This window comes from Heliangelus exortis, chromosome 1 (genome assembly GCF_036169615.1).
Source record: "Heliangelus exortis chromosome 1, bHelExo1.hap1, whole genome shotgun sequence".
Classification (NCBI taxonomy): Eukaryota; Metazoa; Chordata; class Aves; order Apodiformes; family Trochilidae; genus Heliangelus; species Heliangelus exortis.
Window position 1 is genome coordinate 51,091,342 of NC_092422.1, and position 20,575 is coordinate 51,111,916.

The 20,575-nt window shown below is 42.8% G+C and overlaps 1 protein-coding gene across 8 annotated transcripts in view; it reads left to right on the forward strand.

Moving 5' to 3' along the window:
• Positions 1–1,638: 1,638 nt before the first annotated feature.
• FARP1 (FERM, ARH/RhoGEF and pleckstrin domain protein 1) overlaps positions 1,639–20,575 on the forward strand; it is a 215,201-nt gene continuing 196,264 nt past the window's right edge. For 7 of the 8 annotated variants that reach the window (XR_011725476.1, XM_071742275.1, XM_071742285.1 and 4 more), the window contains exon 1: positions 1,710–2,057. The gene's annotated coding sequence lies outside the window, so the exon portion shown is untranslated. Of the gene's footprint in view, positions 2,058–20,575 lie in introns of all 8 variants that reach the window. The other variant, XM_071742248.1, reaches the window with a different exon arrangement.

A 20,575-nucleotide genomic window follows, 5' to 3' on the forward strand; every position in this document is an offset into this window, starting at 1 on the left:
CCAGCTGATATAATCTATTCTAATTCTATTCTATACAATCAGAATTAAAGCCTAATTTTTCTTCTTAAACTTCTACAGACAGACCATGCATTTTGTGTGGAACAAATCTGGAGGAAAATAACAATAATGACTATTTTATCAAGTATTAACAACTAAAGGCAAATTCCAGCCTTTTGGTCAGTAACATAAGTACTCCTGTTAAGGCTTCAGGACTGGCCAAAGAAATCAAATTCTCTATCTCACACGGTTGGTTGGTATATGCATTGAGGTATTCATAGTGAGGTGTTTCTCCATAGAGGCATTGGTGATGACAGTGGAAGAATTTGTCCTTTACAGATTAAGCAAGGCCAAGGCTTCGATGGGAAAAAAAAAAAAATAGCATTCATATATAATTTCTCTTTACTCCAGTAATTAACATGAGGGATAGTAGTTGGGCTCCTCTGACAGTCTTTAAATACTCCGAGAGGTTACTTTATAAACACACACTTGGTTACTGTTCTCTTCAGGGCCACTGAGAGAACTTCAAAGACCTGTCTCCATCACTCCTTTGTGTGTACCACTCGCTCTCCCTCCTGAAAAAAATATGGGGTAAAACACTGAAAAGGGCTCAGAGAGATGCACACCCTAACTCTTAAATAATGCAGATGGATAGCAGTGTTCTGATGATGGGTGTTCTGATGATGCTTGTCCTAGTGACAGCCCTTTTGCTATAGCTCCAGATCTTCTCTGAAGGTCTCCAAGCAGGCACACCCCCAGCTCCAGCCTTTGCCTGTTGGTCTCATTTCCACTCAGGTAGTGGAGACGGGTGTGAGAGACAAATTATTACGAATTCTTACATTTTACAGTGCTGTGGTCTGTGGCAGTCCAACGAGGAAGAACACAGGTTACTAACTAGTAACCGTGACTGAGAATACACCACCCATACACCAAATGCTTTCCTTTCTCTGGCATTTCGGGCAAGGACTTGGAGCCTGACGAGTGCGGATGGATACCTCTTGGTGAACCCCAGTCTGATCTGTTCTCTGCTGACTCCCGAAGCCCCCTCCTAAAGCAAGAGAGCCGGGGCACCACTGGGTTTGCAGAGACCCTTGGAGGCAGTGTCTTGGCTCCTCCTCAACGGGCCACCGAGTTTAAAAACCTCTCCCGGTGCCGCCGAGCGAACCGGTTCCCTCTCCAAGGAGAGCAAGGGGACAACCTGCTTGCGAGGTACCCGTGCCCCTGAGGGTACCTACACCCGATCGTCCCCAAAATCCACAGGAAGGGGCAGTGACGGCGTAGGGTCTCTGCTCGTCCCGGGGGACGGGAAGAGAGGCTCCACCACCCTCCCTGTACCGCCTCGCCCCTCGGAGCCGCATCTGCCTTAACCCGTCCCTCACGCCACGAACACCTGGGCGCTGCCCGCCCTTCTGGTGCCCGAGAGGAGAAGGAAGAGGAGGAGGAGGGGGATATCTGCAGTCCCCTCAGCACCGCACCGGCGCAGGGCGGTGGTCACTTCTCCTCCTGCCCTTCCCCCGACGGGCTGCCCAGGTACCTGCGGCCGGGCGGCACCGCCGAGGTGGCCGCTCCGCTCTCTCCGCCGCCGCCGCCGGCAGCTCTGGGGCTAGCGGCCATGGCGAGCCGCTGCCGCCGCCTCCTGTGAACGCTGGAGGGGGCTCTCGGCCACCTCCTCCCTCCGGCGGCTCCCCCTCCGGGAGAAGGGGGGCAGGGTTAGGGGAGGTGCAGCCGCGGCAGCGCGGTGAGCTGCGTCCAGTTCCCGCTCCCCAGGTCTGCAGGCGGCAGCGGGATTCCCTCCTTTCCGTCTGCCCCTTTTCTCCTCAGCGCCCGGCCCGGTGGGCTCCCCCCGCTGCGAAGCCGGACATGGCGACCCTTCTCCTGCGAGCCTCCCGCTGTCCTCCTCCTCCCCCCGCCGCTGCCACCGTTCCTGCCGCCGCCTTCTCCTTCTCTTCCCCGTGGAGCTTTTAATGGCTCGGACCTCCGGCGGCCAAGCGCGACTGTCCCTGCACCAGCCGCAGCGAGGAGAGCCGGCGGGAGCCCGCGCAGCCCCAGCCCCGCACACGGTAAGGGCGGCACGGCGAACAATGGGGCCGGGCGGGAGCGGCAGCGGGTGGCGAGGGCTGCGGGGCAGGCGGCGAGACCCGCCCGCGGGGCGGCCAGGGCGTCAGGGAGCCGGCGGCCACCGCCCCCTCCCCGGGCGGTGACAGTCGCGGGGCCGCCTTGCCCGGCGGACGCTTCGCGGGTGCCGCTCAGCCTCCCGTAATCCCATTACGGCGGGTAATCCGCGGGGAGGCACCGTACCGAGCGGCGCCCAGACCGCCTTCCCTCCCCCGCTTCCCTCAGGCCACCGCGGCCGGGAGCAGTCCGGGCGGTGGCGGCCGCTCAACTTGGTGCCTTTTGTTTCGCTCCCCCCCCCTGGGTTGGGACCGGGACCCGGCAGCGGGGCGTACCCCGATCTGGGGGTTAGGACGCCACGGGCGTCGGTGCTGCGGGGCGGGAGCCCTGAGGGGACGCTCGGTGGCGGGCGGAGTTGGAGGGACTACCGTCCCTGTTGGCCCGCGGGAAGGTTTAGCCCAGGCCGGCAGCCGGCGGGGAGGTGCTGCCCCGGAGGGGGGGGGGGTGTGTCAGGGCAGCGCCGCTCAGCCCTAGGGCGGTGCGGTGCGGGGCGAGCGGGCAAAGCCGGGGAGGGTGGGTGTGGGTGCGGGTTCCCCCTTTGCCCCTGACCTGTGCCGCTCCGGTTGGGGTTCCCGCCCGGCTGTACGGGCCGCCGGCGCCCAGTGCTCCCTCCGCCTCCAGAGGCAGGGGTGTGCCGAGGCGGCTCCGGCCTGGTGGTGCCCTCGACGCCTCAGCCGTGTCCGAGATGGAAAGTTCGCCGCTTGCCGTGCCGGCTGTTTTCCCGCTCTTCGGAGAGATCGGCCCCGAGCAGGCACGAAGCGCTGGGGAAAGTTTTGAGGAAACCGAAGTGAAATTTCAGAGTGGGAACTTGCATGTGGCAGGCCTTACCCGTTGTGATTCGGCAGGCTTTTTTTTTTTTTTTTTTTTTTTTTTTTCTCTAAAGCACAAGCTAACTCTTTGGAGTTTTGAAGTTGCTGGATTTGCTTGATTGCTGGCATGAAATAAATGAAATGCGTAGCGTATCTTTTTCGGTCACAGCCTTCTCACCAGGGTTTCCATCAAAGAGATTTGTCCCTGGGGAGTGGAAAGATGATTGCTCTGAAGGAACAGTATCGCTCAGCTGTTTAATTATTTGTATCTCTCAGATACTTTGACTCTTGCTCCTTGTATCGCTTCCAATATGTATTTACAGCAAGCAGCTGATGTTAGAATCAAGCCAACAAAAATAAAATTCTGAAGGAGTCCAGTTAAGAAAACCCCCAGACATTCTTCTGAATTAAGATATCCCTTGCCCCTACTCACAGGTGCTTATGCGAGAACTGCAGCATCGAGCTAATTAGTGGATCCGGGCCTTTCAGAAATCATCCCGTGTACCAAGAAAGTACAAAATCCTCTTAGCTGTGCCTCACGTGTCCGACCTGCCAGGGTCTTAAAACCCAGACACGGCAGGACAGGAGCTGTGTGTGCTGTGCCTGCTGCGCTGCATCCTGGGGCTTCAAGTTACCTCGCTGGGAATCTCGGTTAATCTTGGAATCACCAAGTTAGAGCTTCTTCCCCCGTTGTCCTGACCTTCTCTGTTATCAGAAGGGGCCGGTGCTGAGAAGAGTGTAACAACTCTGTGGCTTTCAGATCTCCATGGTTTCTGATTCAGAGCTTTGTCCTCTTAAGGATGGTTTTGCTCTAGGATTGGGTAGAGTATCTTTTCCTTCCTTTGCAAGAAGCAAAGACAAGAGATTATAGGTAATACAATGAATTATAATGGCTGTTTTTGAAAGCTTGGACATTTCTGTCAGCCCAAACCCACTCTTTAATTCTTTTATCTCCACAGACATAAGTTCAAATGTAACTGTGTAAGGGATTGTTGGCAGTAAGGCCAACTGTCATCATCATGGGAAAGGGGTTGAAAGCTGTTCTTTTTATCTGTATATTGCATGTAACCAATTATGTTGAGGTGTTTGTGGTTTTTTGTTTGTTTGTTTGGTGTTTTTTAAATTCTGATCAGGAAAGTGGGCAGAATGTTTAACACAGTAACATAGGACTTCACAATGTTAAAAATTGGCAGGAGACTGAATGTGTAGGACCAAAGCCTGATTTTATTTAATGGCTAGTCTTCAAATTGGATTTTTTTTTTCCCCCCAGGTTGACGTAGTTCATTAGTCACTGTATAATCAATATCTTAAAACATGCTACTTGGAAACAAACTTTCTGAAATGAAATGGTGGATGATAAATGACTGAAGCGAAAATGCAACTTAAATGATGGCTTGAAAAAGAAAAGAGAGAGACTTGCTTTAGGAGATTTCTGCATTAAAATTCAGATAAAGAATTCTGAATTTATATAGCTATTCAGTAATTTTTCCCTACTGATTTTAAATTAATTTGACATAAGAAAAAATCCAAGCTTCCACTTAAGAAATTCATATATGATGAAAATTAGCATATTTTAAAAAAATACAAAAATTCTTGACACTGATGAATATGAGACTGCCAGTGCTGTCAGCTTTTTAGATTATGTATGCTTCATAATGGAGCTTTGCAAAAGAAATGCTTCTCTGTTTTGAAATATCTTTGTATTGAGCCTTTGGCTTGCTCTTGGGCATGGATTTCTAAAAGGAATGACTGGTGCATTGACTTCCAGACTGGGATCTGTCAGTGCAAGAAGCTGAGGAAGATGGTGACCTGTGTCTCCCATGGACAGAAGGGAGTTTGAGACACTGGAGCAGGTTTCTCAGAGAAAGTTGTGGATGCCCCTTCCCTGGGAGTGTTTAAGGCCAGGATGGATGGGGCTTTGAGCAACCTGGTCTAGTGGGAGGGGTCCCTGCCCATGCAGGGAGGTTGGAATACTACGTGATCTCTAAGGTTTCTTCCAACCCAAACCATTCTATGATTCCATGACTGTAGTGAAAAGTTGGCTGGTGGGCAGAAAAGTTTGAGGGCTGCCAGGGGGGTAAAGAACCATGTGCACCATCACAGGTTGAGTTTGTCCCCTCAGGTTTTCCAAGATGGAGAAGAGAATGACACTATGTCCAGAGAATGACATTGTGTCTTTGATGGTTGTTAATAGTCATCTGTCCCTCTTTCCCAAGACTGGAATTTGAAGTGCAGGTCAGTGCTCTGACCTCTGCTCTGCCTGGGGAAATGCAGATCTGCGCCTTGCTGACTGCAGGGGAGTTCCCTACCCACAGCTTCACTTGAGTAAAATTGACTTGTCTCACCTTTTTAAATATATGTTCATAATTAGGAAGTATTTTTTGCAACTGTAGCCTTAGGTTGCAAAACCTGTTAAATACATAATGAAGTCCTAGTGGTTGTTTTCTGCAGTTAAACCTCTTTAATATTAATCTTGGTTATATTCTAGTGCACAATCAGCATTATTTGCATTATACTTTTCATACATGCAGTGATGTTAGTGATAGGGACTAAATTTACTGGGTTTGGTTTCTGGTTTATTGGTTTTTTTGGTTTTTTTCATTGTTTTCTCGTGGTGCTTGTCTGTTCCAGTGTCCTTATTTTATATTGTCTTTTTTTAGAAAAGCATGATAAAAATGCTGTTTATTGAATTTGGGTCCACTAACTTGTCCTGCTTTTTCTGTTTCTTCTTTTAGAAGTTGGCATGTTTATCTTAAAAGGGCCCCTCCAGAATTAACTTTTAAAGGTTGCCGTTCGTGGTTGGTTTTTTTTTTTATTTGGTTTTTTTTGTTCTTCGTGTACTTTTCTGACTGGTAGGTGCTGATGGTAAAGTTTATAGTTTACTGTTCAGACTGCTGAATTAATAAAGGGGTGGCTTGCTTTTATGGTTATAAAGGCACAGAAGACTAATTACAGGGGTATAAAAGGTCATCAGGCTCAGTCAGCTTTGAATTTCTGCAAAATGTCAGTAAATTTGGCCTGCAGAAATGTAGGCGAATCAGACAAGTAGGTCAGTCAGTATCAGATGTGGTCACTCTCTTGTTTATAATCAATTTCAGCATGATGAGCCTTGTCTGTAATGAAGTGGACTCGATTAAATATTCTGAGAAATGAAAATATGATATTCCTTTTGGGGGACTTAAGAAACAAAGTATGCAACTAGGTTTTTTTTTTTTCTTTTTAGTCTGGAAATATAAATGGGAGAAATTCTGTTTTAATGTTTGGTTGTCAAAAAGGACTTAAAGAAGAATGGTGGCTCTGTTAGCTGGTTCTCAAATAAAATGAAGCTTTGTTGATGAAGTTCATAGAGGTGCTAAGGTTCTGGTTTCTGTTGATCTCTGAGGGAACTGTGATTTTTGTAGCATGCCCTTGAATGTTACGCATTAGAGTCTGTGCAGTACAATCTGGTTTTGTGTTGCTGTATGAAATTGAGGAAAGAACTTTCTCAAGCCATGAAATCTGGATACCAAGGTTTACAGTAGAAGATTTCTGTACAATACACATTTGTTACTGCTATTTGGGAATACTTGCAAGGGGTGGTATTTTAGTATAAATAGGGGATGGTGTTTCCAGACTGTGTGTTTTCTTTCCCAGGTTATAAATTAAGTGTAGTGGTAAAGCCCACTGAAAGCTGGGAGACCATGTCTGAGGTGGTGGTGCCTCGCTATGCAGTGTTCTGCTGCTTGCTGTAAAAATCAGTTTTCTTGCTATGCTGGTATCAGCACTGTAGGTTGTTGTCCCATGGCACAAGATTTCTCAAATGAGTAGTAATTGTAATGATGGTTTCAGTCCCAGTTTCCTGCCATGTATGCTTGGGCAGGCAAAGTTATGGGTTTGGACCTTGCAGGGTGACTGGATTTGCCATAATGAAGGTATGTTAAGAGACAATTACATTTAACATGTAATTCTACTGGTTTGTAAAACTCTTTAAGTTGCCCTTTCAAGATCTTTCCCTCATTGGGTAAGATTACAATGGAAAGATGCAAGCAACCAAAGGGGAACCTCTACCAAGTTATGTCTCTCCAAGGCATTTATTTCTGTAATACACAAGACATAAAAATTCTGCAGCTGGAAATGTATCATATGCACAATTTTGAGGAAAAGTTATGACTTCCTGAACCTTAGTAGCAAGCCATCCCTGCTTAAAATACTTTGAGTGCAGGTAGTATGTACATGGAGGGGATAGGATAGGATCACTGCCTCTGGGACAAGCTTGTCAAGTACCTGGACAGTCTTGCACAAAACATGACCAAAGAAGAGCATACAGCTTTGTAGGTCAAAAGGTGACTTTCTGTTAAACTGAGAAACTTACCAGTAACTGGCAAGAATTGCTGCTGTTGGCTGCTGCCTTCTCTCTGGCCCAAGACCACTGCTTCTGCTGGCTGGGGTTGGCCTTTCTGCATCTTTCACTCCTGATTTCTGCAGGACTTGTTTGGTTGCTGACCACTAGCAGTATGGATGACTGCATCTCCTAAATCAAATACCCTTGTTTTCATCCACCTACACCATAGTTGCAGGTCAAGAAGACATTTGTCAATGTATTTGAGTAGCAAACGTGGTCTTAGCTGCTCAGCAACCTGAGTACATTTAATTGGCTCTCTCTGCTCCACATCGTGCCTTTTTGTTGGTTCCACTCTCTCAAACAGTCCTTTTCTTTTCTGTGCCTGGATTAAGCGCTTGAGCTGCAGACATTGTGTGTTCATTTCTTCCATCTCTGAATGTTATTTTTGGACGTGTCCCAGCCTCTGTCTCCCCACTGAACAATAACAAAGGTGTTCTGCAGGGACCTTTGTGTAGCCCGGCAATGGAGCACCGTCAGGCTGCTCATTAGTCCTTTATGTCTCTCCTTATCAGTTTTACTGTGAAACTCCCTATTGCTTTGGTTGCACATGTTATAATAATTAGGCTTCCTGTTCAGCAGGTTTGTGTGGCATTGATTTTGTCCTGAAAGTTCAGGGGAGGGGAAGGTTACTATTAAATTATGTGAAATGGCAAGTATGCCTTTGGTAGTTGCGAAATGGGTTTAAAGCACAGAAAGTTGAATGTCTAGCAGACTTTCCTGCTACTTGTATTTTTGCTTGCATTAGTAAATAAGTGAAAGTAAATCTTAAAAATAAACCTCTTTTAAGATGAGGGAATATGGTAATAAGAGAGTGGTGGTGTGTTGGTGAATGGTGCTGTATCCAGTTGGCATCCAGTGACCAGTGTCACTCAGGGATCCGTACTGGGCCCAGTCATGACATGGGTGAGGGGATTGAGTCTACCCTTAGTAAATTCACAGATGACACCAAAATAGGGGAGCGTGTCCATCAAGCAGAGGGTAAGAAGAAGCTGCAGAGGGACCTGGACAGGTTGGGTCAGTGGGCTGAGGCCAACAGGATGAGGTTCAACAAGACCAGGTGCTGGGTCCTACACTTTGGCTGCAATAACCCCATGCAGTGCTACAGGCTGGGGGAAGAGTGGCTGGAGAGCAGTCCCACAGAGAGGGACCTGGGAGTACTGGTTGACAACTGATTGAAAGGAGCCAGCAGTGTGCCCAGGTGGCCTGGAAGGCCAGTGGCATCCTGGCCTGTATCAGGAACAGTGTGGCCAGTAGGACTAGGGGTGGAATTCTCCCCTTGTGCTCAGCGCTGGTGAGGCCTCACCTGGAGTACTGAGTCCAGGTCTGGGCCCCTCACTTCAAGAAAGATACTGAGGTGCTGGAGCAGGTCCAAAGGAGAGCAGTAAGGCTGGTGAAGGGACTAGGGGAAAAGTCTTACAAGGAGAGGCCAAGGGAGCTGGGGCTGTTCCTCTGGAAAAGGGGGCTCTTATCACTCTCTACAACTCCCTGAAGGGAGGGTGTAGTCAGGGGAGGTTGGGTTCTTCTCCCAGGCAATGAGTGACAGGACGAGAAGTATGTCCTGAAGCTGCACCATGGGAGGTTTAGGTTGGATATCAGGAAGCACTTCCTCATGGGGAGGGTGATCAGGCATTGGAATGGACTTCCCAGGGAAGTGGTAGAGTCACCATTCCTGGAGGTGTTTAAGGAAAGGCTGGATGTGGCATGGTCTAGTGATGTGGAAGTGTTAGGTCATAGGCTGGACTTGATAATCTCAGAGGTCTTTTCCAGCCTCAATAATTCTGTGATTCTGTTATATCACTGTTTGGAATGGGACTTATTATCATTCCTATCATTTAGAGGCTCTGGAAACACAGCAGGTATCGGACAGACTTGGAGTATTCCCCCAGCCACCCTGATCTTCCTGCAGTTACGGGAAGGGAGAACAGTGTGTCTTTTGGGGTGTTGAGGATTTTTTTTCTATTCTTCCATTAATTCCTCTCTCATTTCTTGAATTGTCCTGGAGTTTGCTGCAGCTTATGGCTCACCATCAAAGTGAAATGAATTTGATTCGTCTTTATTTTGTTAATTCTCTCCAGTCTTATGATTGCAATAACAGTGATTACAACTGAGAAGGCTCTGGCCAGCTCTTGCTGTGGTGTATAATAGCAGTGTCTTTTTCAGTTAAGGAAAAGTATGATTTGTTTAGTTTGTCCTGCCTGAGGTTATTTTCTCAAACATCAAGGCTAAAAAGGGAGGCAAAACTCTTGTAAGAGTAAGAATCTGCAGAAGTTTTATTTTTTCTCATAAGTTTTTCCAGGGAGCAGTTAGTGCTCAGGTCCTTAACAATGTGAAATACATTAATGGGAGAATGAGGAAGGGGGGATTCAGTTGCTGTATAAAAGTTTCTATAACTTTGTGTACCAAGTAGTCTTAAAAGTTAAACTTTTTTCTTTTTTTGTGAACCTGTAAGATTAGCCTTCTTGGAGGCTCATTTTCAGTCTTAATTTGAAAACCACAGCTCCTATCTTATTGTTGTGAAAATTCCTCTTGAAAATCTCTGTTTAGCATTGTGTTTGTAAGACCCAAAACCATTATTTTCATATTACCATGTTAAATATTTAGGAGCTTTGTTGCTTTTTAAACGGAGGCATCAGTATGTATGTGCAGGAAGATCAAATGTATGGTTGTGCCTTTTAAACCTGGATTGTTCATGAGCCACTTTTTACAGCTTAAATGAACTAACTGATGTAATGTAGAAATTAAAATTGTTTAATATATAAGCGCAAAGCACAATTATTTCCTTATGTTCTTTGAAATGTTGAACATAATTTTTAATACTGTGAAAATAAAATACGAGAACCCATAAAACAAGCAAAAAAAACCCAAAACAAAACAACCCATTTATTGTACAGTCAATAAATAATGAACTTGAAGCTAGCAGAAAATATCCCAAAGTGCCTCAGTAGCAACAAATATATTTTTAAAAAAGGGGCAAAGCAGATGGTGTGATATTACTGCAGTGGAGAGCTGGACAAGTGACTCTGCCATTTGAATATAAAAGAGGTTTTAAAAGGCATTCTAATCAAGTGCTGCTCACAGCTCTGCGTTTACGAACAATATTTGAATCTCAAGATAAGTCACAAATGGCACAATTCCAAGGATATAGGATCTGTTTTTCCTAAAATGAGTGAAATGGAAGTGAGCTTCTGAGAGAAGGATTTCTGAATAGATCTGTTGGGGAGAAGTTGCCGTTGGTCATTTTATGGCATTGGTTTTTTTCGTATTATTTACAATTATGGCTTGAATCATAATGGTGCTGCTTTGTTTCTGACTGTTCTCTGTCTGTGTGTCTGTTGGCCAACTTCAACATTGCTAGGCAAACAGCAAAGCTTAATTAAAAAGTAAGTGCTAGGTGGAGGAGAGCCACAGATCATTGCAGCTGCTGTTGGAGGTCATCGCGTTAACCATCAGCTGCCCAGCTGGCTGGAGAGTCACCCAAGGCACTGCTCAAAGCAACAGCAGCCTCAAACCATCTAATTAGCAGTGAGTGACTGGGACAGTGTCAAGAGAGGGGTCAGGAGGGCTGACAGGAACAGGAGGTGTGTGGTGGAGCAAGCTGTTCCCTTGTGCAGGGGCTGAGGGAAGAGTATCATTTGGGTGGAAACCAATTTTTCTGTTGGTCAGCAGGTGTGAGCACTTTTAGACAGTTGCTCTTAGTAGGGAGGAGACAACCCCAGCAGTAATGTAGCCTGTTTAGAATATGAAATCTTTATACAAAACCTTGGCCACATTGACATTAAGCCAAATTTCTCACAGCTATCTGGAGATGCTTCCTGTCGCTGTCAAGTAGTGTGCTTTTATCCAGCAAAGTACCAAAGCTATGGTGCAAGAGCAAGATATCTGCATGCAGTTTACCTCCATTTGTCCTGCTTTTTAAGCTCAAATCAAGGGCTACTTCAGATTCTGAACTAAGAAATTGTCAATTGGGCCATACCTTGAACATGAGCATTTCTCCCTTAACTTTGTGTGCAGTGACTGCACACTAAAGCACCAGAGAAATCATTGGGAAGGTTTCTAGTTGTAATAATGCCTCAAGGATCATTTGAAGCAATGGATGAGCAAATGACACTTGATGGTAGCTCTCTGCTTGAGAAGATCCAACACAGAGAAAGTCATTCCTGTCCTCCTGAATGAAGGAAAAGTACATGATGGGGAAGAGCAAGGGACTAATAGGGGAATGTGCACTACAAACGTATGACTGAAAAATGAGATCACCATTGTGATGGAGTAGTGTTTGTGTAGGTGTTTGTACATATGATAAGAAGATGGAGTTTAGAAGCATTTTCTTTTTCTGGAAACAAGTTGGAGACTTTTTGTTTCCTTTTGATTAAAAAAAAAACAACAAAAAAACCAACCAAACCCCCAAATGAAATACCCCCTTCCCCTCAAAAAAAACCAAACCAAAACCAAACCAAACCAAAACCCCACATAAGAAACAAATAAACAATCCCGAACAAAACCCCAACACAGTATGTATTCAAGAAAATTCAGATATGTACATGATATGTACCTTGTTCTGAATCAAATATTTGCTAGAATTGCTTTGACTCCCTTAGATCTGTTGGTAAAAAGCCTTTAGGCAGGAGATCAAACTGCCAAATTTTCTTTTCTTTAAAAGTAAGAGTAATGTTTGATAATGCATATTTTCTGTCATTATTTAGTTGTAGAGATGGTGAGCTGTGCAAGTGTGTACCACAATAGATAGATTTAAGTAACAGGGAGAGTTTCTGCAGATCTGGATACGGATTCTCTGCAAAATCAGTGTGCTGTGAGGATACGTGTAGGATTAGATGATGCCTGTCCTTCAAGAAAGCTCAAGGAATTTTAACTTTAGTGTAAATGTAATTCAATAATTAAAAAAAAAAAAAACCCAAACAAACCAGTCTGAAAAAGAGCCCTTGTTTAGTTTTGTGCCTGCTTTTTCTCAAACCAAAATGCCCCCTCCAACCTAAACAAAGGTCTTTCCACTGAAAAACACCCTAACATTGGAACTGAAGCTTGGGTGTGTCCAGTTAAGGGAAAATGATAGCTATGTAAGTGTAAAATGCTTCTACAAGTTTTAAAGCCTCGCACCTGCTGCAGTTCTGGGATAACCTCACAACAGAATGAATTTGAGAGAATGGTGATTTTAGAACCATTCCAGCTTGGCAGGGAAAATGTGGAGACATGGAAGAGAAGACTAATCGGGATAATAGGTATGGGCCTTGCAAGTAGGTTGAGCCTAATGAAATTAGGATCTGAACATTAGTTATAAAACCAACCTGCTAATATGCAATAGGACCTAACAGGATGTTTGAAAATCTGCAAGTAACTCCAGGATTTTTCTCCAGAGGAGTTCACAGGGGTGGAATAAGAATATCTGCTTTTGTTTTCCTGTAGAATATTTGAATTGCAGTAAGCAACCCCACTACACTCGTACATATGTTTTCTGTTGCCATCAAGTGACAGCCTGGAAGAGGCTGAAATGCCTGTAAGCTGGATTGTACAGCATTAGCTGGGTAAAAGTTTCCTTAAGTCTTTTAGCTGTGTCTGACTTCGGTGAAATAAAAGACGGTGCAGCAGTTTATGGTTTGCATGCATGTGTGTTAACCAATGATTGAATTTATTCTAAGCATTAACTTGCATGTTTATAACAAGTCCTGGAACAGTCTATTTTTTTCATTTGACTTCCAGGCTAAATTTTAATTGGAATCTCATCAGGATGACAAGCTAGTCTGGTTGCTTTTGAATGTGTTGAAGGAAAGTTTCGTAACTCCTCCTTTGGTATTCCTCCAGTGAAGCCTGATCCTTTTTTTATCTATGAGGTTTAAAGCTTGAGGGGACAATAAAGACTCAAATCAATTGGAATTAATTGCAACTAGATAATCAGCATAGTTTTGTTTAATTTACAGTGTTTATGTAGTGCTCCCCTGTTGAGGAAGTTTAATCAAATTTGCCCATGCTGTGGGGGACTGCAGGGGGGGAAATACCAATGACCTGGGTGCTTGTTTTGAGGACTCTGTCTTATGTGTATGTAGTTCTGCAATTTTGGGAAAGAAGGATTTTTGACACCTGATGCAGTGGCTGGAGTGGTTCCTCTGTAACTGGGCATGGGGACACGGGGGGTCCCTCTTGGCTGGGTGCTTTCAGTGGAGCCAGGCTTGGCCCCCATTTGATGCTCTCAAAGCATCAAGAGAGAGGAGCTCCGCTTTTAAATTAAACCACCTGGCAACATGGGTGAAAATGAGCCCTTGGAGTGTTAATACAGTGAATGTTGTTGTGTTAATGTGGTGTTTCTGGTATTTTGGAATAGACCAAATAGCCTCTAGAAGTTCTTGGCTCGTTGCTTGGTGTTTGTACTTCTTGTTTAATTGTCCTGTTACATTGCTCATCTTCAAGGGCTGTGTTGGTGGTGCCCGCTGCAATATTACACTGTGCAGAACTACATTCCTTAACCTCCAAGTTTGAGGGTGTGCATACTATGGGACAGCTTCAGGCTGTTTTCTTTAAGGAATAAGATTTGATGGGGACAGCTGAGAAGCAAAAAAACTTGACCTTTGAACTCACAGAACTTCACAGAGCATTGTCCTTACTCAATACACAATTAGCTCATGCTCAGAGGGAAGAACAGGAACCTGCTTCCTTCTTTCTTTCCCTTCATTGAAATTCCTACTTTCATACACCCTCAGTGTTTTATGTCTAATTCACTAATAAGACTGAATTTCTTTTAGGGTGAAAGAAAAACATAATGTAAACTGAGCTGCTGTAATTCTATTTCTGCACATCATGTATGCTGCTGTTGTCAGTCCTGGGAGAAGAACCATTCCTCAGTCTCACTTTTAATGACTGTTTGTGAAGGGAAAATTGCCCAACAATACTGTCACAGTTGCAAGGCTGAGATCAGGGAAATGTATTTAATCACTAGAAATTAATGAATTTAGGCTTTACTTCTTGAAATAAAGGGTGAAGAGTCTGCAATCTTAATTGCTTTAATGAAGGTGGGATGTTACTCATGCTACTTTAGTTAGGTAAGTAGGAATTATTTGGTCTTCTGCAAACCTGGCTATATTGATTATTTGTCCAATTTTCCTTCTTGAATTCTACATTTTTTTATTTCCCAGGCCCTTTTTAAATGCGGTTACTATCTGTGACAGCATTTTATAGTATTCACACATAATATTTGTATTTATGTATTCCATAGATAAGGTAAATGGGATGGAAGGACACATTGTTTATGTTTCGTAAATTTTGGCAAGTTTATAGCTAAAATTGTTGCTGATATAGTCCTAAGCCTTGTTAGCTTTTCATTTACATCTTCAACAATAGTTTAAGTATGTATGTTTTGAGTGATATTATTTCTCCACTAGTCCTACAGCTTTCTTAACAGTAAGGAAGGAATGCAAATCTTAAGAGGCTTATCTGGGGTTTTGATGGCCCAATAAAACTTTTTTTTTTTTTTTTTTCATGGAGCATTAAAATGCTGGAACACATCTTGTATATGATGGGCATGACTTAGAAAGACTGCAGGTAGCAAGAGTAATACTGGACAGTGATCTTGATGGATTTGTTAAGAGGCTTTTTTCTCTTCTTCCCTGTTGCAAAATACCATCAGCTAGAGATTTTATTTGTGGTCATCATGAGATTCAAATTTAAATTTTTTTTTAATTCTTTCTCATGTAAGTTCTACTTTGTTCTGTACCACACGATTAAGGATTTGAAGAACTATAAGAAACATGCACATGTTGTGAAACAGTTATCAACTGTAAAGAAAATCTAACTATTAATGACCCTGTTTTATTTGTTTGTTTTATTCAGTAATTTTTCCATTGAGAGAAATCAATCTCTTTTTTTTTTTTTTTTTTTTTTTAATGTTTTCTCTTATTTTTTCCTTCCATATTAGGTACCTTGAGTAGTGAATGTATAACTTTGATGGACAGGACCATTATAACTGAAAGTTACCCTTAATTTTACATGCTTCATTTTCTGTTCAGTGATTTGTAGGATGAGGTTTCTGTTGTTTCCATTGCCCACAGAGCTGTATTTTCAATGACTGAAGGACAAGTTTTAGGTAACTGCAGGCTTGAGCAAGTGTTTGTAGAAATCTTGGCAATGATCATAAATTTTCTTTTCAGTATCCTTAATCTGATTCAAGGATGCTCCCTATAAGGACTGATGTTTTTGTTCAGGCTTCTTTCAGATTTCTTAAATACCACTGCTTCCATTAAAAGAAAAAAAAATAATCTACTCCTTACTTTATGATCTTACTGTGTGGGATTTTTTGTGCTGGTAAACTGGCCTTTGTAAAACTGCTCTAATTCTTCCTAAATCTTTAAACTTCCCACTCAATTTGCAGACCACATCCCTTACTTGCTTCTAGACTTGATCCTGCAAACAGTTTGTTCCCTTGTTGCTCTGCTGTGGCAGTCTCCTTGGTTTCCTGGGAAGCTTTTGTTCTGCTCCAGGTCATCTAGTTCTAGTACAGAGTATCCATGGGACAGAGCCCTTCAGGAGGACTCAATCTGCAGGGCTTTATCTTCATGGCAGTTGGCTTTTCAGAAAGATTATGGGTAACCTGTAGGTCTTTCAGTCTCTCTGCTTCTGAATTTTACTAATTAGAATAATGTAGTTGTAATTCTTCTCAAACTCCTGTCTTACAAGTTGTTAAAAACATTCTATGCATTTGTTTTCTTGAAATGTAATTACTCATTATTTTTATGCTGAGCTAAAGCAGTTAGTGATTAATAACCTCAAGGTTCCCTTTTGTTACCATATACTGAGTCATCTTATCTGTGTTAGTAAGACATGATGACCTATTTTGGTTTGCATGTCTGCTTTTTGAGCTGAAGGACGAAAGCAGAAGTGTATCTTGGAATTTCTTGAGTGTGCTAGAGGGGAAAAAAAAAAAAAGGGAGTAAAATACCAAAAATGTTACTGGAGTGTGGATTCTGCTCCATAAGATGTTAGAAGTGTGTTAGACTATGAAAACTTTGAAGTATCATCCTTGTTTTTAAAAACTGTCTTTAATGAATTCATATATATACTTCTTATCATGCTAAGACCCTTGAAGCAAGCCTGACTTTGCTGCAGCAATTATTAAGGTTCTATTATGCCTTATATCCATTAATAGAAGTTCTCTGCTGCCTGACAGTATGTATGCCTTACTAAGACAGCCACTAATTTTTTATTTTATCAGATGAATGTAACTTTGAAGGCTCCTCACTGAATGAATCCATTATGAAAGCTGCCTAAAAGGTATTTTATTTTTGCAGAACATGCAAAAAGTCAGTCACTTTGCAAGCTGAGGGCTGTGGTAACACTGTATTTATTTCCCTTACAGCAATATTGCATTTGGCTGTTCTGCTGGTTCCTCATGCTTTGAATTTACTAATTGGGAGGAAAAAAGACTAAAATGATTGAATAGTCATATCTGTATGGTTTTTAATTGCATTGTCTTCTGTTAAAAAAAATCCAATTCTTTCCTTAACTTATAACAACTTAATTGGTAGTTGTTGTTTATCCATTTCCCCAACTTAATCACTTCAGACAGATGAGAAACCAAACCATTAGCCTCCCTAAATTGCACACACAGTTAATATTCCCTAACTGACTACTAACTAGTCTTAGTAGTTGCAAGACTCATACTTTGTCACAAAAAGGGTGAAAATGTGAATCTGCTTTGATTAGTAACATCCATGGTGTTTTTCTAGCAGTTTTATTTAAATTTGACTGAGGGAATGAAGCAGTGTAATTCACTTAGAGGCAGAATTTTCTGAGGCAATGGTACAGAGAAAACTGTGTAGGCTTGGTAAATGGGGATGAAACCAGGAGCCATCAGAGCAACCCCAGGAGATAATGTGGATGGTGAAACTGCAGGGTTTGTCCTTGCATGGGGCTGATAACTGGAGGGCAGTAGCAGTTTCTCCTCTCTCCTTGGGATGCTCCTGCTGACCTTCCCGGGTTGCTGGGGCTGAGAGTAGTGCACTTTTCCCAAGCACTCTGGGGGTGATGTAGGGAAATCTTACTGGGGGAAAGGGAGAATGAAGGCTTGCTAGACACCATCACGTAGTGTAACATCTGGCCTCTTTCTGTGCTTTTTAATTTTTTCCCCCTGTAGTCCCTTTCTGCAAAGATTAAGTGTGCTGGTAGCTTTTCAGTGTTGTGGTACAATTACTGAGCAAAAGGAGTTCTATTTCTGTAAGGTGTAGCTTACAGCAAGTAGAGCTTCTAAAAATTATTACAAGTCTAGAAAATAAATAGACTGGTTTGTATTTAGGGTTTATCTAAGCATAGTTGGAACTTCAGATCCTTTCTGTTATGAGCCTCTTATTGTGTGTCTGAGTTTCTGTGTGCAACTGGACAGCTTGCATGCGTTCCAGGGATTGCTCATACATCCACTGAAGTGTTACCTAAGCCACTCAGTTAAAACTTGCAGTTGTTACCACAGTCTGGTCCTTTCCTCTTTGGTACCATTTTACAAGTATTAGAAAAGCTGACATAAGTTGCCTCCCTACAGCCTTGTCTTGATTTCTGCAGAAACATCGCTTTTCAGGCAGAAATATTCCAGATGACGTTTCATGCAGGGGCAGGAGGGAGGAAGGGCTTCGTTGTGTCTTTTTAGGTCCTCTTCCAACACCTGCTTCTTCTGTTCTTGTCTCCTGAATGATCATCTTCCTGAGACCATCTTTGTCTGTACAGTGAGCCAGAAAGGTTAGTGGTCTTTAAGTGTATGCAACTTGAAATTTGGCCTCTACTGGAAGGAAAGGAGAAATTAGCCCATATTTTCACCTTACAAAACAACCTGATGTAGAAAATATGGAAACCATTAAAGTTTCTTTCCAAAGCATGAGGAAACATCCCTCTTTCTGAAGTGTTCCAGAATTTTTATGGGCTACTTTTGCACAGATGAGCTGGGAATTTGTAACACAAAATGCTCATTGATGGTTTTAGTCTATAGGCTGCTTGAGGCAGAGCACTGGGTTTATGGTTGCTGGACACTGCCTCTTCCTGTGCTTCCTTGGAAGTGTGTGGGCTCTGCTGAGACAGCCTGGAGGCTGCTGTGCCATCCCTGCTGGAGCAGCAGAAAGAAGTTCAGGAGGAACTGAAGTGAGGAGCTGTGAAAGCACTGAGAAAGCTGGCAAAGGAAAATTTGAACTTCTGGAATGCGTTTTCTTTAAATAGTCATGAGGGGTCAGATTCCAAATGCAGTCTGGAAGCAGTCTGCCCAGCATTTCACCAGGATTTTGTGTAAAAATGTTTTGGTTTGAAAGAAACAACATGGAAATGTTAACTTGAAATCAGCAATGTGAGGTAGTTGTAATGTTTGATGAAGATCTGGTAGAGTAAAAAAGCTGTGGATGGGGAGAACCTTGACGCTGAGGTGGATTAAAAAAAAAAAAAGTCTTTTTAAAAAAACTTCCTCTTCAGAATAAAACTGGCAAATTAAGTTTCAACTATAAATTATACTTCTGGGAAAGCCTTACCTCTATGTGTTAGTTTCACTTATATAATACACTTGTATCAATGACCTCTCAAAATAAGGAGGTCAAAAGAGGTGCCTTTTGTGTTGTCACTTACTCTATACATTGTGTACAGTCATGTAAGGCAACTGAAGAGGAGCTATCTTTTAAATTTTTTAGATGTCTATTCCAGTGTCTTTACACTGGATAAAGTTCAGCTTTCCAAGTGTTAGTACATTTCATTTTTTTTGAGAAGCAAAAAAGCTTTTGCATTATGCATTTGCTTTCAATTTAGCTATCAGATGCAGAGAGAATATTTTATTTTTTAATAAACTTAAGACTGAGAACTCATCTGGGAGCTCAGAGAGTAGGAAAGGTTTTTCTTCTTTCTCTATCCTTCTTAATCTATGAACAAAATAATCACATGGGAGAAAATGAGGATTATCTGCATTAAAGCTTGAAGCACACAGAGAATTCCAGGTATCTTAATGAAGGCATCATGCAAATAAGGTATCTGTCAGACTTTGTGTTTTTAGATACCTAATAGAATTTCTTGGTATTTCAGTAATTTTTACCATTACTGAATCAGAAAATTAATTATGGTCACTAAATTTTAATCTCTCCATTGTATAACAAACCACTCTGGTTTAAATAGCAGTGTTGTTTGTAGTAAAGTCTTTTTTTTTTCCATTTTCTGATGCATTTTTATAGTCACTTTTAAGACATCTTAGTGATTTAAATTTAGTTCCTTCCAAATGCCATCTCAGTAAAAAGAAAGAAATCCACTACTAATTTCTAAAGCAAAAGGTATGAAAGGGATAAATGTAAACAAGACTGTGTTGGAAAGTGTGTAATATTATGTAACCTGGTTATGGAAAAAGAGGTACCAAAGTAAATGTAAAGATGATTTAATTGCAAGTGTATCTCTCAGAGGTATCAGTGAATAAAAGTGAACTTCTAGAGGGAAAAGACAGAAGCACTACTTTCCCACAGTAATTTAAACCATTTATCTTTCTTTCATTTGGACCATAAAATTTATATTTATTATCTCCTCTCCAGTCTTTCTTAAGCGTTGGAGGATAGATCATAGAATCATAGAGTGGTTTGGGTTGGAAAGGACCTTAAAGACCATGTAGTTCCAACCCCCCTGCATGGACAGGGACACCTCCCACCAGACCAGGTTGCTCAAAGCCCCATCCAACCTGGCCTTGAACACTTACAGGGATGGGGCAGCCACAGCTTCCCTGGGCAACCTGTGCCCATGTCTCCCCACCCTCAAATAATTTAATTTATTCCCAATATCTAACCTAAATCTCCCCTCTTGAAGTTATGATCCATTTCCCCTTGTCCTGTCACTACCCAGCTGTGTAAAAAGCCCCACCCCAGCTGTCTTGTAGCCCCCTTCAGATATTGGAAGGCTGCTATAAGGTCACCTTGGGGCCTCCTCTTCTCCAGGCTGAACAACCCCAATTTCCTCAGCCTGTCTTCATAGGGGAGGTGCTCCAGCCCTCTGATCATTTTAGTGGCTCTCCTCTGGACGTGTTTCAGGAGCACTATGTCCTTCTTATGCTGAGGACTCCAGAACTGGACACACAGATGCATAGAAAGTATGGGTTTTTTGTTATTACTTCTGCTTTGTTACAGAAAACTAACCAGTTCTTATCAAATAAGTCCCAGGATGCTACTACTTATATTATAATAATTCTAGCCCGGGAAGTTAGAATATTTTCAGTGGGAACAGG